Source organism: Stegostoma tigrinum, chromosome 11 (genome assembly GCF_030684315.1).
Source record: "Stegostoma tigrinum isolate sSteTig4 chromosome 11, sSteTig4.hap1, whole genome shotgun sequence".
Classification (NCBI taxonomy): domain Eukaryota; kingdom Metazoa; phylum Chordata; class Chondrichthyes; order Orectolobiformes; family Stegostomatidae; genus Stegostoma; species Stegostoma tigrinum.
In genome coordinates, this window is record NC_081364.1 from 86,889,468 (window position 1) to 86,913,003 (window position 23,536).

Below are 23,536 nucleotides of genomic sequence, written 5' to 3' on the forward strand. Positions count from 1 at the left end.
TTATTTCCACTTCAGTGACACTGACCTGACAATGACACCTTTGTTTCAGATCATCTGCTGAACCTCTCATCTATTCCTGTGTTACCTCTAGACGTAACTATCCAAACGCACTGCTAGTCGGCCTCCCACATTCAATGTTCCTATAACCTCATGAATATTTAAAATTCTGCTGCACACAAGTTAATTTGCACCAAGACCTGTTCACCCATCACTGCTGTGCTCCCTGACCCACAAAGGCTGCTTTTATAAGCAACAATTTAAAATTCTCATCCTTGATTTAATTCCTGGCTGTGATGAGCCCAATCTCCCTGCACCAAACAACCTTCAAGATTTCAACAACTCATTTAGTTTCCGACTCCACCAGTGTGTTTAATCATGGCTTCACTACTGGAGGCTGTTTCTACACTTGCCAGGCAACATGGCCTGGAATTCCCATGATAAACCTCTTAGGTTTGCTTTCCTTCTTTAAGATAGTCAGGAAAACCTGCAAATTTGGTAACTTTTTGGTCACCTGACCTAATATGGCCTTACATCAAAAGTTTCGTGATAATATTTTTAATCAAATTGTAAAACATGATAAAAATACAAGTTGTTTGTTGACTTGGACATACACCATCAGCTCTTCAGTATCGCTAGATGAACAATCTGTAACTTCTCAAATGGCCGCATTGTGGGAGCACCTTCAGCATACAAAATGCAGCAGGACACGAAAGTTAAACATCATCTTCTCCACAGGTAACAGGGCTTTGGCAACGATCGCTGGTATCTGTGGAAGGAGAAACAGAGCAAATGTCGCAGAAGTGCAAACTGAATGACATAGAATAAAAATGCTGTCGAATTTGGTGGTCTGGAATGGAAGAAAAATGCACTCTTTCTGGGAAAATATTTCCTGACTGTGAAAGATATCATTCAAAAATTAATCTGGTAAGAGGGCAGCAGATGGTGAGGGGGTGGGGAGCAGTGGAAAATTTATTCACAAAAAAGGTATAAGGAGGTAACAGTAAAATGCTAGAGATCAAATGTATCCATCATGAGAAACTGAAGAGATTAGACACTGACAAAGGTGATCAGGAAGCACAGAAGTGAGCAAGAGCAGTGCGAGCTGCTATTATCCCACACTCTGGGAAAGAAATCTAGAAGAAACAAAACATTTCTCTTGGATAAGAGATAATAGGAACTGTAGATGCTGGACAATCCGAGATAACAAGTTGTGGAGCTGGATGAACACAGCAGGCCAAGGAGCAGGAAAGCTGACGTTTTAGGCCTAGACCCTTCATCAGAAATGGGGTAGGGGAAGAGGTTTCTGAACTAAATAGGGAGACGGGGGAGACAGATCGAAGATGGAGGGAGAAGATATGTAGAGAGGAGACAGACAAGTCAAAGATGCCAGCATGGAGCAGGTAAAGGTGAGCATAGGTGGGGAGGTAGTGAGGTGATAGGTCAGTTTAGGGAGGACAGACAGGTCAGGGGGGTGGGATGAGGTTAGTAGGCAGGAAATGGGGGTGCGGCTTGAGGTGGGAGGAGGGGATAGGAGAGAGGAAGAACAGGTTAGGGAGGTAGGGACAACCTGGCCAAGTTTTGGGATGTAGTTGGGGGAGGGGAGATTTTGAAGCTTGTGAAATCCACATGGACACTATTGGGCTGCAGGGTTCCCACGGAGAATACGAGTTGCTGTTCCTGCAACCCTTGGGTGGCATCGTTGTGGCACTGCAGGTGACCCAGGATGGGCATTTCGTCTGAGGAATGGGACGGAGAGTTGAAATGGTTCATGACTGGGAGGTGCAGTTGTTTATTGTGAACCGAGTGCAGGTGTTCTGCAAAGCGGTCCCCAAGCCTCCGCTTGGTTTCCCCAATGTAGAGGAGGCCACAACGGGTACAGGGGATGCAGTATACCACATTAGCAGATGTGCACATGAACATTTGCTTGATGTAGAAAGTTTTCTTAGGGCCTGGGATGGGGGTGAGGGAGGTGGTGTGGGGGCAAGTGTAGCACTTCCTGCGGTTGCAGGGAAGAGTGCCAGGTGTAATGGGGCTGGAGGGGAGTGCGGAGCCACGGGAGTCATGGAGAGAGTGGTTCCTCCGGAAAACAGGCAAGGGTGGGGAGGCGAAAATGTCCTTCGTGTTGGGGTCGGATTGCTGATGGCAGAAATGTCTGAGGATGATGCGTTGGATCCGGTGATTGGTGGGGTGGTACGTGAGGATGAGGGAGATTCTTTTTTGGTTGTTATTGCAAGGACGGTGTACGAGGGAGGAGTTGTGGAAAAATGCAGGAGACACGGTCAAGGGCATTCTCGATCACTGCGGGGGGGGGTTGCGGGAGGAAAGAGGTGGGGGGTGGCTTTGCGGTCCTTGAAAAGGAAGGACATCAGATGTACGGGAGTGGAATCCTGGGAGCAGATTCGGCAGAAGTGAATGAATCGGGAATAGGAGTTGACATTTTTTGAGGACAGTGGGTGGGAAGAGGTGTATTCTAGGTAGCTGAGAGAGTCGGTGGGTTTGAAATGGATATTGGTTTCCAGATGGTTGCCCAAGATGGAAACAGAGGTCCAGGAAGGTGAGAGAGGTGTTAAGAGATGGCCCAGGTGAACTTAAGGTTGAGGTGGTAGGTGTTGGTGAAGTGGATGAACTGTTCGAGCTCCTCATGGGAGCACGAGGCAGTGCCGATACAGTAACCCATGTACCGGACGAAGAGGTGGGGTTCAGGGCCAGTGTACGTACAGAAGAGGGATTGTTCCGACAAAGAGGCAGGCATAGCTTGGGCCCATGCGGGTACCCATGGCCACCCCCTTTGTCTGTAGGATGTGGGAGGAGTTGATAGAGAAGTTGTTGAGGGTGAGGACGAGTTCACCTAAGTGCATAATGGGGTCAGTGGAGGGGAAGTGATCAGCCCTGCAGGACGGGAAATAGCGTAGGGCTTTTAGGCCATCTGTATGGGGAAATGCAGGTGCTAATGTGGTGTACTGCATCCGCTGTACCCGTTGTGGCCTCCTCTACATCGGGGAAACCAAGCAGAGGCTTAGGGACCACGTTACAGAACACCGACACTCAGTTCGCAATAAACAACTGCTCATCCCCACCTCCCTAAGCTGTTCTTCCTCTCACATATCCCCTCCACCCATCTCAAGCCACACCCCCATTTCCTACCTGCTAACCTCATCCCAACCCCTTTGACCTGTTGGTCCTCCCTAGACTGACCTGTCCCCTCCACACCTACACTCACCTTTACCTGCTCCATCCCCACCTCTTTAACTTGTCTGTCTCCTCTCCACCCACCTCCCCCCCGCTCTCTCTCTCTATTTATTTCAGAATCCCCTTCCCGTCCCCCATTTCTGAAGGGTCTGGGCCCGAAAACGCCAGCTTTCCTGCTCCTCTGATGCTGCCTGTCCTGCTGTGTTCCTCCAGCCCCACACCTTGTTCTCTCACTTTCTACCAGAGGCGGATGCGCATGCGCCCACCTTCACCTCCGCCCTTTTAAAGTTTCAAAGCTGCCGCGCATGCGCCCCGCGGATCATTGTCCCCAATAAAAATGGTGACGGTCACACAGGCCTCGCACTATCTGAGGCATTGATTTGTTTTCTGCAAACGTGAGTCTGGGAGTTTCAAATGCGTGTGTTTTCCGACGTGCATTAAGTGTTTGTGAAATTTCCAAACCCATACGAATATCACTTCCCGTGATAATGGGAACTGCAGATACTGGGGAATCCAAGATAAAAAAAATCACGTCCCTCCCGCTTTCTGCCGTTTTGCTTTATTTACCGTGTCCTGCTCTTACCTCAATTGCACAAATCTTGGTCTCAGCGAAGGATCTCGGCCCGAAACGTCAGCTTTCCTGCTCGTCTGATGTTGCTTGACCTGCTGTGTTCATCCAGCTGCACACCGTGTCATCTCAGATGCTCCAGCATCTGCTGTTCCTGTTGTCTCAGCGACTCTGAACTGCAAGCGTGGGTGATCACGTGGTTTACACTAATCCCGCCCTCCCTTCATTCCGATTGGGCGACATCCGGTCATGCGCGGCACACCTGTGCTCCTATTGGTCCCGCACTGACATCAATCACCCAGACTCCATTGTGAGCTGGAGCATGCGCACTGCTTTGTGTTGGCATTGTGAGACGCTAACGATCGTCATCACAATGTTGCATTTTGAGACAAATGAGACTGAGAACTGGATGAGAAAGATTGTTACATTAGCGATCCTGGGGCTTTAATAAGTCGCTCTGAGGAAGGGGCACTGCACCTGCTGAGCTTATCCAGCAACTTTGTTTTTGTTCCTGATTGACAACATCCCAGTTCGTTTGTTTTTTGTAATAAGTCGCGATTGAAAAGGCTTCCGGCAGCTCAAAGCTAAAGATACTCTTGATACCGCTCTGTCAGCCAATAGAAAAATGGCGGTGAAATAAGGATAATAAATACAGATATAACAGTCCTCAGGTAAGATGTAAAGAGAATAATTATGAATATGAAGAACATCACGTGGTGAAGTGAGGTGAGTGTTGTTCATATGAACTGTGATTGGGCAGAGAGGGGGGTTAATCAAAAAAGAGCAAGCAGAAAAGAGATTCCCAAGAAAGGTCTGTGCAATGGAAAGCAACGAGAATCAGAGGATAAAAGCCCAAGACAGAAGAAAAAGTTTGAAGACCAAGGCTGCAAAAACTCCAATAAGTTGTTTCACTGCTCTACTGCCTAGTTATTGACTTAAGCAGTATAATCCACATTCAACTTTAAGTAGCTGTCTGAGTTTGTCACTGTAGTTCACTTCAGAACAGATAAACTCCACACTTTGTCTCAATAAAGCTGACAGTTGGTTCACCAATTAGTTCTGCTGCCAAGTCCGTTCCTGTTTGAAAAGGGGTATAGATCACATTTAAATAGACAATGAAAAATGTCAATCCAGGCTGGGAGCAAAATTCTACTCCCTCGCCACTGACTCCATCCCTGCCCCTGGTAACTGGCAGGTAACACACTGGTCACAGTCATGGTGCAATATTTCACCCCAAGATGAGCTTCCAACCATATTACTCACCCTCACACTCATTATCACAAAGACCACAGACAATTTCAACCTCAACAGCATCTCAGTTCATCTGCTGCTGAAACTCTCATCCATTCCTTTGCTACCTCTCGACTTAACTCCACAAACACACTCCCGGCTGGCTTCTTAATACTACTTCCCTGAAATCTTGAAATGATCCAAAAATCTGCTGCCCGTGTGTTTATTCTCACCGATTTTAACATCTTCAAGTTTTGCCATCCTGTGCTCACTAACATAAACATTTTCTGAGTGGCAAAGCACCAACGTTTTGAAATTCATATCCTTACTTTGAAATTTTGTCATCACATCTCCTTCCTTTGATAGTCCCTCCAGCTGCAAACCCCTCTGAGATATATCTGAAGAAGGGTCACTGGACACAAAACAGTAACGCTGCTCTCTCTCCACAAGCACTGCCAGATAAGCTGAGTTTTTCATCAATTTCTGCTTGTGTTACTACTATCAAGCATCTACTGTTCTTTTGCTTTTTCCTTGAAGATATTTGTTCTCCCTGACTTCCAACCTCCAGTAGATTTCTGGTTTTAACTCTCCCACCTTTCTCATGTTTTCAGTTTGCAAGGCCATAAGCTCTTGAATTTACTCCCTAAACATCCCTGGTTTTCAAAGTCCCTTTGTTTGTTCAGGATATTCCTTGAAACCTACTTCTTTGGCCAGTTTTGGGTCACGTGTCCTAATAAGTGCCTGGTGTCTAATATTGTTTTATGACAACCTTGTGTAATATGTCAGATCATTGGATTGAATCAAAAATGTGAAAACATTTAAATTGTTCTTTTGGAAAACATCACTAATCCTTCACGATCATTTGGTAATTCCTTACCTAATAGCATTGCAAGTGCGACTTCAGAACACGACCTGTACTGGTTCAGAAAGTTCAAACATCAAATTCTCCAGATGTAACTGAGGATTGGCAATAGTTACTGATACCTTTGGAGAGTGATCCAAAGTTCATGTATCAGGATATGGTGAATGAATAGACAATAGACAATAGGTGCTGGAGGGGGCCATTCGGCCCTTTGAGCCAGCACCACCATTCATTACGATCATGGTTTATCATCCACAATCAGTATCCTGTTCCTGCCTTATCCCAATAACCCTTGATTCCACTATCTTTAAGAGCTCTATCTATGTCTTTCTTGAAAGTATCCAGAGAGTTGGCCTCCACTGCCTTCTGGGGCAGTGCATTCCATATATCCACCGCTCTTTGGGTGAAGAAGTTTTTCCTCAACTCTGCTCTAAATGGCCTATCCCTTATTTTTAAACTGTGTCTTCTGGTTCTGGACTCACCCATCAGCAGAAACATGCTTCCTGCCTCCAGAGTGTCCAATCCCTTAATAATCTTATACGCCTCAATCAGATCCCCTCTCATCCTTCTAAACTCAAGTGTATACAAGCCCAGTCGCTCCAATCTTTCAACATACGATAGTCCCGCCAATCCAGGAATTGACCTCGTGAACCTACGCTGCACTCCCTCAATAGCCAGAATGTCCTTCCTCAAATTTGGAGACCAAAACAGCACACAATACTCCAGGTGTAGTCTCACCAGGGCCCTGTACAGCTGCAGAAGGACCTCTTTGCTCCTATACTCAATTCCCCTTGTTATGAAGGCCAGCATGCTATTAGCTTACTTCACTGCTTGCTGTACCTGCATGCTTGCTTTCATTGACTGATGTACAAGAACACCTAGATCTCGTTGTACTTCCCCTTTACCGAACTTGACTCCATTGAGATAGTAATCTGCCTTCCTGTTCTTGCCACCAAAGTGTATGACCACACATTTATCCACATGAAACTGCATCTGCCACGCATCCGTCCATTCACCTAGCTTGTCCAACTCACCCTGTGTTCTCATAACTTCTTCCTCACATTTCACACTGCCACCCAATTTTGTGTCAACAGCAAATTTGCTAATATTACTTCTAATGCCTTCGTCTATATCATTGATATATATCGTAAACAGCTGCGGTCCCAGCACAGAACCTTGTGGTACCCCACTGGTCACTGCCTGCCATTCTGAAAGGGACCCGTTTATCACTACTCTTTGCGCCCTGTCAGCCAGCCAATTTTCAATCCAACTCAGTATTTTGCCCCCAATACCATGTGCCCTAATTTTGTTCACCAATCTCCTATGCCTGACTTTATCAAAGGCTTTCTGAAAGTCCAGGTACATTACATCCACTGGTTCTCCCTTATCCATCTTCATATGGACATGATGCAGAACTTGTTGGGTAATATAAGCTCAGAAACAGAACAGCGATGGCTTCCTTCTGACTCGAGAGGGTCTAACTTTACTTTTTAATTGAAAAATGCTCAGGTTCATTTATCGTTCTTCACAGAGAATGAATTGTTGAACTTATTCAGCTGCATGTGTACAATAAATTTCTTCAGATGTGAGGTCAAAGAAATTCAAAACTATTCCTCATCCTCCCACAGACTTTCACTGTTAAGGTGCCTACTCATGGACCTAGGGGATCCAGGTACATGATTATTTGAAGTTTACATCCCTTTTAGACAGTGGTTAAACAGTCTTTGCACGGCAGCTTTCATTGCTCAATTGTTTCAGTTCAGGAGTTGGGAAGTCATATTGAGGTTGCACAGGATGTTGATGAGACCCTCTCTGGAATTCAGTGTGCGGTTTCTGTCACACAATTACAGGAGGCATATTATGAAGCTGGCGAGTGTTAAGAAGAGGATTACCAGAATATTGCCTGGTATGGAAGGTTTGATTTATAAAGAAAGGTCGGATAGACTTTGACTTTTCTCGCTGGTGCTTAGGAGGTTGAGAGGCGCCTGTTAGAAGTTCATAAAATAATGAGACACGTAGATAGTATGAATTGTGGTCGTCATTTCCCAAGGATGGGAGATTTCAAGACTAGGGGATGTTTTTAAGTTGCGAGGAGATTATTTAATAAAAAATGATATGTGAGGCAGAATTTTGCAACGACTGTGAATAAAACAATGGCAAGTTCCAGCAGAGAAACAGGTGGCAAAGAAACAGGTGACAGTGAAGCAGGTTTGTGAGGGCTAATGTGTTTCGTTTGCCAGTGACATTCACCGCTTCACAAAGTGGGGAACATTGAAGTGCAGCAGTGACGGTGATTATTTTGCAGGATATTCACCTTGCAAATGCTTTTTTTTTCTGCCAGTATCCCTGATTACATCACATTCGACAGGCTGAAAGCTGCAGCAAGACGTGTGGAGCCAGTGGTGTAATTGATATGGCATCTGAATTTGAATTCGAAGTTTGGAATATTGTATCCTCTCTCGCTCGAGTGAAGTTGACAGCTTTTCTACCCTTGCAAATTGACGGACATCCCGAAGAGGAATGTCTGCCCAGCGCTGTTTTTGTCAGGTTCCCAGCAGCTGAAGTGAATGGATCGCTGGGTTTTGTAAATTGAAAATTGAAATTGAAAGATAAATGAGTGACATGACTGTGGGGCTACTTTAGCTCACTGTCTATTTCATATTCCACCTCATGGCAATGGTTCCCATTGTCAGGAGAAACCGCTTGTGTTCCACATAAAGCTGCCTTTTGTTGGGAAACCTTGTGTACAGCGGGATAAGCGGGTAGAACACTGTGTGTATAATATCACAAAGACTGACACTGAGCCACACATTAAACAGTAAAGTTAACAAGTAAAGTTGTAAACTTGCTCACCCAGTTGGCTTGTTTTCATTCAGACTTTTCATCCCCATGCGAGCTAACGTCATGAGTGAGACTTCCAAAGAAGCGATGTTGTTCTCCTCCACTTGGAATTTATACTGCCCGGTCAGTTCCGGCGACTTCTGTCATTTCTCATTCTGTTTGAATGGGTTGCATATGGGGTCCAATTCTAGATGTTTGCCGAGTGCGTTATGGATTGAGAACCATGCCTCTAGGAATCCCCATGTGTGTCTGTGTTTGGATTGCACTACTACGGTTATGTTGTCCCAGTTAAACTGATGGCCTTCATTATCCGGGTGTACCGATATAAGGGAAAGTTTGTCATGTCATTTTGCTGCCAGCTGATGTTCATGTACACTGATGGCTAGTTTCCTTCCTGTCTGTCTGAAATAATGCTTGTGGCAATCGTTGCACGGTATTTTGTAAACAATGTCAGTTCTGCATGTTGTGGGTATGATGTCTTTAATCCTTGAGAATGTTTGTCGTAACATGGCTTTGGGCTTGTGTGCTACAGTAATTCCTAGTGGCCGTAGGAGTTGTCAGTTCGGATATGTTCTTGATGTGTGGCAGTGTGTCCAGTGTGTTTGGGCATAATGTGTCCTCTTCGTGTTGCTGTTTAGTCAGTACCTGTGGATGAAATTGCAGGGATATCCATTCAAAGCGAAGATTTTGTATTGGTGTTCTTCCTCTTTCTTCATAGTTCTGGGTCATTGCAATGAGTGGTGGTCCGTTTAAATAGTGTCCCGACACAGCTTAGTTTGTACACCACTGACCTGAGTTAGTTGCCAAATTAAAAGTATCCGAACCCCTTGAGGCACTGACCCGAGTTATGATGTGCAAAGGACAACACACGAAGGAGGATCCTTGTGTGATTGATCCAATGTGATCTGTATGCCAGGGTAAACAGTGAAGACTGGTCTTCAACACCCGCATTGAGCCTGGCTCCACTTGGCCTACAGTCGACTCTCACAAACTACCATTGTCCTTCACTTTTCATGACCTCCCCTCTGTTCTTGTTTTAAACTGATTGCACATCAGGCAGTTACAGCTGGCATTGTTGATGTGGAACTGTGACATGGAGTGAATCGATTTTGACTGATCAATGACATAATTCTGCTTCTCAAGATCAGTCAATATTTTGTATTTCTTACTTTAAATGATAACCATTAACAGGCTAAGACAGTGATGGCACTGAATTGTAATCACTGGACTAGCAGGAAAGATCTGTTTACGTCACTCAGGACACTATCTGAATCAGCCTTGCATTCTGCCGTCCTTCTGCATGTGATGCCGCTCTGCTCTGTTTTGGTTTTGTTACGTCTTCATTATTATCATCTCCAGTTAGCTAATATTTTGTCATTTCTAATACATGACACTCTCTTCTTGCCCCTGTGTTTCTGGCTCCATAGCTCGGTGGTTAGTGCCCTGGTCTTGTCAAACAGGGGTCGTGAGTTCAAGTCTTACTGGGGCCTTTGGTAATTTTTGTACATATTCTGCTTCCAAGATCGAAAGGTGCCCTGAAAAGATTGTCTGAAATTATGACTATATCATTTCCTCCACAGGCCAGAAATGTCCATGAAATTCCACGTTCCTATTTGCCCTTCCACGTGTTTGAGGCAGACCATTCGGAATGGCAGGAAGCAGCTGATGTGCGTGATGTTTGGCCACAAGAGCGAGGTGAAGCAGTATAAACTGCAGAGTGGCAGATGAACAACGGGGGAGGAGCACAAATCCAGGGCAGCCGCTGAATGCTCCCTTTTGTTGCTGTAAACAGGTTCCTGGTTACAAGGTGAACATTCACTCCGAATTGGCCAGAATCAGCCCAGTGGGAGTTTCCTTCAGTCTAAAAGGACAATGACAGCACATACAAAGGAAAATTACCACCCACACGCACCCCCCCCCCCCACCCCACCGCCAAGCATCTCACTATTCTGAGTTGGAAACAAACCATTGTTTCTTCAGTGTACCTGGGTCTAGATCCTGGAATTTCTTCCCTAATGGCATAGGGGCTCTACTTACATGCCAAGAAGCTCATGAAAGTGTCTCATCACCTCTATCTGTGGAGTAATGAGGGATGGGCAATGAAAGTTCAGATTAAGATTGTGATTTCACAAGAATAGCAATTGTCTTTTGCCTGTTTTACTTCTCCAAAACAAAGTCTGGGACATTCATTGTGGAGACACAGAAAGAGTCTTATTCCACCTACTGCAGAGACATCTATGTCACAAGAAGCCAGCTCTCCTGAACCCAGGGCCACCTCCCTTTGAGCCTTTCCACTTCTTGTCTGTTCCCAAGTATCTGATCGTGCCAGAGCCGAGATTCTACTTGTATTCCTGATCTTTACATTGAATTCTGACTATTTCGATGTCTCAGATCAGCTAATGACACCAAGAGCATCAGAATCAATGTCCCCGTGCCTTAAAGAAGGGAAAGGTGCCTTGCCTTATTCTGCTCAATCAGCAAGTTCATCCTTTGCTTTCCCTTGAGTCTGAATCACAAAGTGTGATGAAAGATTTAGGAAGCTGGAGACTGGGTTCACTGTTTTGTTTCCTTTCCACATTTCCACCGACCAGCTGGCAACTTTGGAGCCGTTTATAGTGTTGGGGGTGGGTGGTGATGGAGTTTGGTAGTTTGATTAAACTGATAGCAAGAATTTCTTTCAATTGACTAAGGTCAGTAAACAGATACTTTCATTTAAGGACAGTTGAAAGAGACATAATTGCATTTACATAGCGCTTATCATCACCAATGAGGAAGCCAGTTTACTGTGAGCAGACATGGTTTACACCTTGATTTATTTTCCTCCGAATGTGATATAAAGTCAGAAGTCACAGACACACAGGTTTGTCTGAAATCAGGAGCTTTCAGAGTGTGGCTCCTTCCTCAGGTGAAGTGGATGCATGTATTATATTCACAGCAAAGACATTTTCGATCATAATCTGAAATTGATTTCATAAAGAGCCGCCTCCATGTTCTCCCAAACATTAAAAATGAAACACATGTCGAAGGCAATAAAGCCTCACACAGGATGCAAACCTGCAACTTCTTGCACTGACGACATCTAGCTGAAGTGACAGTCAGACAATGAGGGCAATGACCCAGTCTGATGAAGTCCCACTCAACAAGAAATCAGATGCCACTCAGGCAGTGGTAGTGCCCCTACCTCAGATGTTGGCGACCAGAGTTTAAGTTCTTGCTGCTGCAGAGGTGTGTAATAACATATCTGAACATGTTAATTGGACAATTATTCCCATTGCTTCAGGCAGTGAAAACCGCAAAGAGCATCTTCTCGTTCTGTCCCCCTGTTCCTGGGACGGTTCTATTTGTCCCTTCCGCTGGGACATGGTTCTCTCCATTGGCTGATGCATTAAATCATTTCCCTCCATGGGCAGGTAGTGCTGTCAGATGGGATATGCTCGATCGCTCCCTTTCAAGCACTGGAAGAGGGATGGAGCAGAGCTGTGGAATCAGGTTTGTGCAGCAAGTAATAAATGACAATTTGAACTTCTGTCGTAATGACATTTATCAGAGATGGACAGAAGCTTGGAGAGCTGCTGCGAAAGAGAGAAGACAAAGCTGGCGATTAGTCCCTTCAACAACTTAAAATGAGATCTTTCTGTGCAGCTTGTTTGGTGTTCAGAATTTGTCTGCACACAACAACCCTGCAAATAACACCTTGGCAATGCGGGAGCCTTTTCCTTTGCTGCATCCAGAGCAGGTGTTAATGTCTGACACCAACAGTCCCAGATTAACAGAACCTGAGTGAAACACTCACTCACTAATGGACGTCCCCAACGGCCCTGAGTTGCGGAGCTGCAGACAGTACAACGTGGAAGGGAGGGTTAATAATGAGCCATTGTTTCTCCCCCACCCGCTCCCTCACAGAGGCAAGGAGAGTGATGTTATCAATCCATGGCCATTCATCCCATCAAGCCACAGTGTCCCAAAACCACTTGTATTTCTCAGTGATATATCTCCCTAATGGTGGTGTGTGCACCATAATGCTCACATAACCCCTACAACGTGGAAACAGGCCCTGCATCCCAACAAGTCCACACTGCACCTCAAAGCATCCCACTCAACCCCATTCCTCCCATAACCCACGCATCGCCAAACGCTACAGGGAATTTAGCCCGGCCAGTCCACCGAACCTGCACATCGCTGGACCGTGGGAGGAAACGAGAACAACTACCGGAAGCTGGAAGAATTTGCAAACTCCACACAGACAATCTCCCGAGGGCAGAATTGAAGCAGGGTCTGTGGCGCTGTGGGGCAGCAGTGCTAACCACGGAACCATTGTGCCTTCCCATGCTCTCTCACACTGCTGATCCTCTCATCATTCACATCTGAAACGGCATGGGGAATTACTTGCAGAAATGAAAAAAAAAGCTGCACTTGATGTGCTTCAACTTCCTCAGTTTATTCCCATCTCAGATAAGAGGTTTTACAGTTCAGTTTAGGGCAGACAACAGAGAAAGCAGAAGACCTTCATAAGTATGTCACCTCCCCTCTGTAAGCTTGGCCAGTGTATCATAGAACATAGAACAGTACTGCACAGAACAGGCCCTTCAGCCCACGATGTTGTGCCGACCATTGATCCTCATGTATGCACCCTCAAATTTCTGTGACCATATGCATGTCCAGCAGTCTCTTAAATGACCCCAATGACCTTGCTTCCACAACTGCTGCTGGCAACGCATTCCATGCTCTCACAACTCTCTGTGTAAAGAACCTGCCTCTGACATCCCCTCTATACTTTCCTCCAACCAGCTTAAAACTATGACCCCTCGTGTTAGCCATTTCTGCCCTGGGAAATAGTCTCTGGCTATCAACTCTATCTATGCCTCTCATTATCTTGTATACCTCAATTAGGTCCCCTCTCCTCCTCCTTTTCTCCAATGAAAAAAGTCCGAGCTCAGTCAACCTCTCTTCATAAGATAAGCCCTCCAGTCCAGGCAGCATCCTAGTAAACCTCCTCTGAACCCTCTCCAAAGCATCCACATCTTTCCTATAATAGGGCGACCAGAACTGGACGCAGTATTCCAAGTGCGGTCTAACCAAAGTTTTATAGAGCCGCAACAAGATCTCACGACTCTTAAACTCAATCCCCCTGTTAATGAAAGTCAAAACACCATATGCTTTCATAACAACCCTGTCCACTTGGGTGGCCATTTTAAGGGATCTATGTTTCTGCACACCAAGATCCCTCTGTTCCTCCACACTGCCAAGAATCCTATCCTTAATCCTATACTCAGCTTTCAAATTCGACCTTCCAAAATGCATCACCTCGCATTTATCCAGGTTGAACTCCATCTGCCACCTCTCAGCCCATCTCTGCATCCTGTCAATGTCCCTCTGCAGCCTACAACAGCCCTCTATACTGTCAACGACACCTCCAACCTTTGTGTCGTCTGCAAACTTGCTGACCCATCCTTCAATCCCCTCATCCAAGTCATTAATAAAAATTACAAACAGTAGAGGCTCAAGGACAGAGCCCTGTCTTCTGTTGGCCAGCCAATTCTGTATCCAGAGAGCTAAGTTCCCCTGCATCCCATTCCTCCTGACGTTCTGAATGATCCTACCATGGGGAACTTTCTCAAATGCCTGACTGAAGTCAATATACACCACATCCATAGCTCGACCCTCATCAACTTTTCTAGTCACATCCTCAAAGACTTCGATAAGGTTTGTGAGGCATGACCTGCCCCTCACAAAGCCGTGTTGACTGCATTTGATCAAGCCATGCTCTTCCAAATGGTCATAAATCCTATCCCTCAGAATCCTTTCTAACGTCTTGCAGACGACAGACGTGAGACTTACTCGTCTGTAATTGCCGGAGATTTCCCTATTTCCTTTCTTGAAGAGAGGAAATACATTTGCCACTCTCCAGTCCTCGGGTACGCCTCCATTGGAGAGCGAGGATGCAAAGATCATCGCAAGTGGCGACGCAATTGCATTTCTCACTTCCCAAAGCAGCCAAGGACAAATCTGGTCTGGGCCTGGCGACTTGTCAATCTTAATGTTTGACAAAATTTTCAACACATCAGCTTCCTCTATCTCTATCCATTCCAGCATGCACACCTGTTCTTTAAAGGTTTCATTCACTACAAAGTTCGTTTCTTTCGTAAAGACAGAAACAAACAAAACTCATTTAGGGCTTCCCCTACCTCCTCAGATTCCACACACAAGTTCCCTATGCTATCCCTGATCGGCCCTACTCTTTCATTGACCATTCTCTTATTCCTCACATAAGTGTAAAATGCCTTTGTGTTTTCCCTAATTCGTTCTGCCAAGCCTTTCTCGTGCCCCCCCGGCTCTCCTCAGACCATTTTTGAGCTCCTTCCTCGCCTGCGTGTAATCCTCTCGAGCTGAACTTGACCCTAGCTTCCTCCACCTTATGTAAGCTGCCTTCTTCCTTTTCACAAGAAGCTCCACCGCTCTCGTCATCCATGGTTCCTTTATCTTAGCCCTTCTTGCCTGCCTCAGAGGGACATATTTGCTCATCACTTGCAATAACTGTTCCTTAAACAGTGTCCACATGTCTATAGTGCCCTTACCAATGGAACAATTGCTCCCAGTCCATGCTTCCTAAATCATGTCTAATCGCGTCATAGTTTCCTCTTTCCCAATTAAATATCCTCCCATTTTGCCTAATCCTCTCCTTCTCCATAGCTATGTAGAATGTGAGGCAGTTATGGTCACTATTACCAAAATGCTCTCCCACCACAAGATCTGATACCTGCCCCGGCTCGTTTCCGAGCACCAAGTCTAGAATGGCCTCTCCCCTCATCGGCCTGTCAACGTACTGTGTTAGGAAACCCTCCTGAACACACGTTACAAAAACAGCTCCATTCAAATCTTCTGCTCAAAGGAGGTTCCAGTCAATATTACGAAAGTTAAAGTCACCCATTACAACAACCCTACTGCGTCCACACTTTTCCAAAATCTGCCGACCGATGCTTTCTTCTATCTCCCTGCTACTATTGGGGGGGGGGCTGTAGTAAACCCCTAACGAGGTGACTACTCCCTTGCTGTTCCTAATTTCCACCCATACCGACTCAGTAGGCAGATCTTCCTCGACAATGGAAGCTTCTGTAGCTGTGATACTCTCTCTGATTAGTAGTGCTACACACCCTCCTCTTTTCCCCCCTCCCTATTCTTTTTAAATGTTCTAAACCCTGGAACATCCAGCAACCATTCCTGCCCATGAGAAACCCATGTCTCTGTTATGGCCACAACATCATAGCACCAGGTACTGATCCATGCTCTAAGTTCATCACTTTTATTCCTGATACTCCTTGCGTTAAAGCAAACACACTTTAACTGATCCCTTGGTTCCTTCCCAGGAAAATCCTTCCCACTAGCTGGTCTACCTCTTGCTACTGCCTCACCTGCATCAACTCTCACCTCCGGTATACAGCTGACGTTCCCACCCCCCTGCCATACTAGTTTAAACCCTCTCGAACTACTTGAGCAAACCTTCCACCCAGGGCATTGGTCCCCTTCCAGTTCAGATACAACCCGTCCTTCTTGTACAGGACCCACCTTCCCCAGAAGGCATCCCAATTATCTACATATCTGAAGCCCTCCCTCCTACACCAGCTGCGTAGCCACGTGTTAAGCTGCGCCCGCCTCCTGTTCCTCGCCTCGCTATCTCGTGGCACCGATAGTAAACTAGAGAACACTACTCTGTTCGTCCTGCTTTGCAGTTTCCATCCTGACTCCCTGAAATCACTTTTTATATCCTCAATCCTCTTTCTGGCTATATCATTAGTGCCAATATGTAACATAATTTCTGGCTGTTCGCCCTCCCCTTTTAGAGCCTTATACACCGATCGGAGACGTCCCGGGCCCTGGCACCAGGGAGGCAACATACCTTCCGGGAATCCTGATCCTGACCACAAAATCTCCTGTCAATTCCCCAAACTATCGAGTACCCTACCACGAGTACTTTTCTCTTCTGCCACCTTCCCTTCTTTGCCACAGTGTCAGGCTCAGTGCCAGAGAACTGACTACTCTGCCTTTCCTCTGGTAGGTCATCCCCCCCAGCAGTATCCAAAACGGTATACTTATTGCTGAGGGGAATGCCCACAGGGGATTTCTGCACTGTCTGTCTGTCCCCTTTCCTCCCGCTAACTGTAACACATCTATCCTTGTCCTGAGCCTTAGGAGTGACCAACTCCCGGTAGCTCCTCTCAATTACCCCCTCTGCCTCCCGAATGATCCGTAGTTCATCCAGCTCCAGCTTCATTGGGATGGGAGATTTTAATTTTCCGTAGTTCATGCAGCTCCAGCTCCATGGTGATGGGAGATTTTAATTTTCCCAACATTGACTGGGATTCACTCAGGGTTAGGGGTCAAGACGAAGCAGAATTTGTGAGGTGTGTCCAGGAGGGTTTTCTAGAGCAGTATCTATGTAGTCCACCTCGGGAAAGGGCCACACTGGACCTGGTGCTGGGGAATGAACACGGCCAGGTGGTTAATATTACAGTAGGGACTACTTTGGAAATAACGACCACAATTCCGTAAGTTTTACAATACTCATGGACAAGGATGGGAGTGGTCCTAAAGGAAGAGTACTAAACTGGGGGGAGGCCGACTATGACAAGTTTCGGCAGGATCTGAGGAATGTAGATTGGGAGAAACTGTTTGTAGGTAAATCCATATTTGATATGTGGGAGGCTTTTAAGGAGAGGTTGATTAGTGTGCAGGAGAGACATGTTCCTGTGAAAATGAGGAATAGAAAAGGCAAGATTAGGGAGCCATGGATGACAGGTGAAATTGTGAGACTAGCCAAGAGCAAAAAAGGAAACATACATGAGGTCTAGGCTACTGAAGACAGATGACGCTTTGCAATAATATGTGAAATGTAGAGCGAATCTGAAAAAAAAAGTATTAAGAGGGCTAAGAGAGGACATGAGATATTGCTGGAAAACATGGTTAAGGAAAATCCCAAAGCCTTTTATTCATATATAAAGAGCAAGAGGATAACTAGAGAAAGGATTGGCCCACTTCAGGATAAAGAAGGAAAGGTATGTGCTGAGTCTGAGAAAATGGGTGACATTCTTAACAAGTACTTTGCATCGGTATTCACCAAGGAGAGGGTCATGACGGATGTTGAGGTTAGGGATAGATGTTTGCTTAGTCTAGGTCAAGTTGACATAAGGAAGGAGGAAGTGTTAGGTATCCTAAAAGACATTAAGGTGGACAAGTCCCCAGGTCCGGATTGGATCTATCTCAGGTGGCTGAGGGAAGCAAGAGAGGAAATAGCCGGGGCCCTTACAGATATCTTTGCAGTGTCCTTAGATGTGGGTGAGGTCCCGGAGGACTGGAGACTTGCTAATGTTGACCCTTGTTTAAAAAAGGGCAGCAAGGATAATCCAGGTAATTATCGACCGGTGAGCATGATGTCAGTGGTAGGGAAGTTACTGGTGAAGATACTGAGGGATAGGATCTATTCCCATTTGGAAGAAAAAGGGCTTATCAGTGATCAGCAACATGGTTTTGTACATGGAAGGTCATGTCTTACCAACTTAATAGAATTCTTTGAGGACATGACAAAGTTGTTTGATGAAGCTGTAGATGTCATATACATGGACTTCAGTCAGGTGTTTGATAAGGTTCCCCATGGCAGGCTGATGCAGAACGTGAAGTCACATGGGGTCTAGGGTGTGCTAGCTAGATGGATAAAAAAACTGGCTAGGCAACAGGAGACAGAGAGTTGTAGTGGAAGGGAGTTTCTCAAATTGGAAACCTGTGACCAGTACTGTTCCACAGGGATCTGTGCTGGGACCACTGTTGTTTGTGATATATGTAAATGATTTGGAGGAAGGTGTAGGTGGTCTGATCAGCCAGTTTGCTGATGACACTGAGATTGGTGGAGTAGCTGATAGTGAAGGGGACTGTCAGAAATTACAGCAGAATATGGATAGACTGGACAGTTGGGCAGATAAATGGCACATGGAGTTCAATCCGGGCAAATGCGAGGTGATGCATTTTGGAGGATCAAATTCAAGGTCGAACTATACAGAAAATGGAAATGTCCTAGGGAAAATTGATGAACAGAGAGATCTGGGTGTTCAGGTCCATTTTTCCCTGAAGGTGACAACGCAGGCCAATAGCATGGTCAAGAAGGCATATGGCATTATTTCCTTCATTGGGCAGGGTATTGAGTACAAGAGTTGGCAGGTCATGTTGCAGTTGTATGGGAAGGACTTTGGTTCGGCCACATTTGGAGTACTGTGCACAGTTCTGGTCGCCACATTACCAAAAGGCTTTGGAGAGGGTGCAGATGAGGTTCACCAGGATGTTGCCTGGTGTGGAGGGTGCTAGCTATGAAGAGAGGTTGGAGAGATTAGGATTATTTTCATTAGAAAGGCAGAGATTGAGGGGGGACTTGATTGAGGTCTACAAAATCATGAGGGGTATAGACAGGGTGGATAGCAAAAAGCTTTTTCCCAGAGTGGGGGATTCAATTTCTCGGTGTAATGAGTTCAGAGTGAGAGGATGACAGTTTAAGGGAGATATGCGTGGAAAGTTCTTTACACAGAGGGAGGTGGGCGCCTGGAACACACTGCCAGTGGAGGTTGTAGATGCAGACATGTTAGTGTCTTTTAAGATATATTTGGACAAGTACATGGATGGGCAGGGAGCAAATGGACACAGACCGTTAGAAAATAGATGACAGTTTAGACAGAGGATCTTGATCAGCGCAGACTTGGAGGGCCGAAGGGCCTGTTCCTGTGCTGTCGGTTTCTTTGTTTTTGTTCTTTGCTAACTGTATTGTTCAGATATATGATGTATCAGCTCTGTGGGATTTGAATCTCGACCTTTATGCCCAGAGGTAGGAATATTACAACTGCACTGCAATACTAGATAATCAAGTGTGAATTTGGATGAGCACAGCAGGCCAAGCAGCATCTCAGGAGCACAAAAGCTGACGTTTCGGGCCTAGACCCTTCATCAGGGTCTAGGCCTGAAACGTCAGCTTTTGTGCTCCTGAGATGCTGCTTGGCTTGCTGTGCTCATCCAGCTTCACACTTTATTATCTTGGATTCTCCAGCATCTGCAGTTCCCATTATCTCTGCACTGCAATACTCCCTGATTCTGCAATATTATTCTGCTGTAAGTTTGCTCATCACCCTGTTCTGACATGCTGTGACACACCTCTGCAATTGGCAGTACTGGAATCCAGAACATTTGGTCTAGAGCTGGTGACATTACCACAGGTTCAGGGAAGGGAACTGAATGCAGAGATCTGGCACAGAGGCTTTGGCGCTACCCATTATACAAGACCAAAGTCATGCCCAGATTTTGAGTCACATTTTGCTCACCATCTATCAACTGAGTTTAGATTTATCAAATTCTGATTAACTTTACTGAATTACACACGGAAGATTTTTTCAGTGTTGAACAAATACGAGGTACTTTCCTCAACTCCAGGATGTTGAGTGCATGTGCTGTGCCATTGAGATAAACTATTGACATCTTTAATTGATTGACCATGATTTCCAGCTTAAATGGCTATTATCTGCAGATTGCAACGTCAGGGAAAGAAATTCTGCATCCATACTCTGCACTATGAAGATTCTTAAATAGATATTATTACTGAATACCTGAGAAGACAAAAGAGTATATGTTCCAGCCCCAAAAGACAGTATTGCAGATCCCTATTTCCCACCTCGAACGTGGGAGTACCCTCCTCCTGAAACCATGACATGTTAGAAAGCAACATATTATATTCTCGCGTCTCCTCACCACTGGCTGGTCTGAAAATTTGCCACAATTTAGACTGAAAGACAGAAATTTCCAAACTCCATTTTTTTTCAGGGTACTGGGAGAGACTTCTTCAGGAAGCCAAGTCTTTACCCTTCATATTAGCAACTGTGAAGAAGTGATGTGTGCCTGAATCTCGAGTGATCGAGTGTGTGAGAATTTTCTAGAAAGCTTCTGTTCTTATAAATGTTTATTTGTGTGTTTGGTGTGAGAATTCTTCTTGTTTCATATGTTACATTTCTTTTAAAAAGTATTTAGACATTGATGTTTGTTACTTCAGCTTCGTTTTTTTCAATAAATCAGTGAAACATTTGAAATGTCAATGGGCCCTCAATCAAACTGTTAAATTTGTCTCCAGGCTGATGTACAATTTATTTGATTTCCTTCCTCACAGTTAACGTCGTGATGATCTACATCCTGCTTTACAAAGATTGTGGATTGTCTCCATGTGTCAGACGTTACCTGGGGGCCATGGCAGTGGCAGATCTACTGGTCATTATCCTCGACCTGATATTGAGATACATTCCCATTGTTTATTGGGAACAGTTTTATTTCCTGTTGTCCATCCCCGTGTGTAATATCCACGCCGTCCTGCTTTATGCAGCCACTTACTGTTCTGTCTGGTTCACCGTCACTTTCACCTTTGATCGATTTGTGGCCATTTGTTGCCAGAAGCTGAAAAGTAAATATTGCAGTGAGAAAACGGCGGCTGTGGTTCTGGGAACAGTGACTGTGTTGAGCTGTTTAAAGAACATTTTCTGGTATTGTATGCTCACAGCTCGTTATTCGCTGCAGAATGCCTCCTGGTTTTGTGAGATAACAGTCGATTCTCAATCCTTTCGTGTCTGGCTCACAATTGAGTTCCTCCACCACATTCTAACCACGACTCTTCCATTTCTCCTGATTCTGCTGCTCAATGTTTTCACCGTCAGACACATTTTAGTGACCAGCAGATCCCGCAGGAGACTCCGGGCTCACACCAGTGGGGACGGTCAGTGTGACACAGAAATGAAAAATCCAAAAAAATCCATCATTTTACTGTTTGTTATCTCGGCCAATTTCATCTTTTTATGGTCGATGTTAATGGTGTTTTCTATCTGGTATCAGATGCTGTGGATTGGGTATAAATCTATGCATCTAGATTGGTTTCTGCAGGAATTGGGCTTCATGCTGCAGCTCCTCAGTTGCTGCACAAACACAGCGATTTATGCCGTGACCCAGACTAAGTTCAGGCAGCAGCTGAAGAATGTGCTGAAATATCCCTTTACCCAAATTCATCAATCAATCAAATTCACTCATTAATCAATCCATCCAGGATTTTCTCATTTCAGTTCAATGTTTCAGCAATGAAGCAGCCTGTCGCTATGGTAACAGACTGAGGGTAATGCTGGTTTATCCAACCTTATCCCACAGAGGGTTACAGGGAAACATGTCAATGTTTCTCTCAACTCACAGGCCAAAGAGAAAAGGCACCATTCCACTGACTGCATCCATAGCTTCAATATTTTATTAACGTTCATTAAAAAGTGCCAAGCAGCACAACAAACTATCTTACTGTTTGTCTTTGTGTTGAAGAAGCTCAGTTGGAGAGACAGACTCGGCCCCAAGGGAATGGGAAGATTTCGGGACTGAGCTCAGGAGTTGGGTTTAAGTCACTCTGTCCTTGCATTCACCTCTGGTATATCTCTGTCTCTTTCTCTCCCTCTCCTGTCCTTCTTCACTCGCTCTCTCCGTCTCTGAACCACATTTCTCCATTAACCCCCTACTCCCCATCCCTCTCTGCATTCCCTTCCTTCTCTCTTTCCACCCACCCTCTCCAAACCACTCCCTCCCTCTCCTGGAATCCTGTCTCTCTCTCTTCCTCGTCCTCAAATGTCCACACCCACATCTCTCACCCTCTGCCTGTGTGAACCCTATCTTCCACACTGTATTCTTCCCTCTGACCCCACCTCTCCCTGATTTCCTGACACCCTCTTTCTCTCTCTCCGTCCCCACCCCGCCGCCTTTCTCCGCATCCCCCCTGCACCCTTTATCTTTCTCCTCCCCCCTCACTCTTACCTCTCACTCTGCCTCTGTTTCCTTCTCTCTCTCTCTCTCTCTCTCTCTCCCATCCTCTCTCTCTCTCTCTCTCTCTCACTGTCTCTCTCTCTCTCTCTCTCTCTCTCTCTCTGCTCCCCGTCTCCTTCGCCCCCAGTCCTGTATCTGGTTCCCTGAGCCCTTTCCCCATTCTCCAGACCCTGCCCCTACCCCTATCCCTCTCTCTCTCCCTCCCTATTGCTCTCTCCCTCCCTTCCGCCCTGCTGCTCCCTCCCTCCCTGTCTCTGTCTCTTTCCCTTCGTCCCTCCCTGTAACTCACTCCATCTCTCCCTCCCTGTTGCTCCTTCCCTGGCCCTCGCGCCCATCCTGTCCCTCGCTCCCTTGCTGTCCCTTGCACCCTCCCCCTCCCTCAGTCCCTTGCCCCCCCCTCCATCGCCATCCCTCGCTTCGTTGCCATCCCTCACTCACTCGCCATCCCTTGCACCCTCCCAGTCCCTCGATTCCTACCCATCTGTCCATCGCTACCCCGTCCCTCACTCCATCCCCCACTCCTCCCCATTCCTTGCTCACTCATTCCTTTGCCATCTCTCACTCCATCCCTACCTCCTGTCCCACTCCCCGTCCCTCCTTCACACCACCCCCATCCCTTGTTCCATTCCTCTCTCTCCGATACTCACTCTCTCCCAGTCCCTCACACCATCCTTGCCCCTCGCTACCGCACTCCCTCCCAGTCGCATGCTCCCTCTCTGTCCCACACTCCCTCCTCGAAACTCACTCTCTTGCTCTCCCCACCCCCGTCCCTGGCTGCCCCACTCCCTGACCCTGTCACCTCACTCCCTCGTTGTCCCTGTCCCTTGCTCCCTTCCTGCCCATCCAACACTGTCTATCTCCCTACAACTCGCTCTCTACCTGACCATTCCTGGCCCTCTCCCTGTCCTTCTCTCCCCATTTCTCACTTCCACATTTCGTCTCTTGCTCCCTCACTCACTCCCAATCACTCTAGACTACCCCATCCC

General features: G+C 46.1%; 1 long non-coding RNA gene across 1 annotated transcript; it reads right to left on the reverse strand.

Moving 5' to 3' along the window:
• Nucleotides 1-539: 539 nt before the first annotated feature.
• On the reverse strand, nt 540-3,922 carry LOC132210246 (uncharacterized). Its single transcript, XR_009446473.1, has 2 exons — nt 3,773-3,922; nt 540-766 (listed from the first exon to the last, which is right to left on the reverse strand). It is a non-coding gene; the product is annotated as an uncharacterized LOC132210246 (long non-coding RNA).
• Between the last annotated feature and the right edge of the window lie 19,614 nt (nt 3,923-23,536).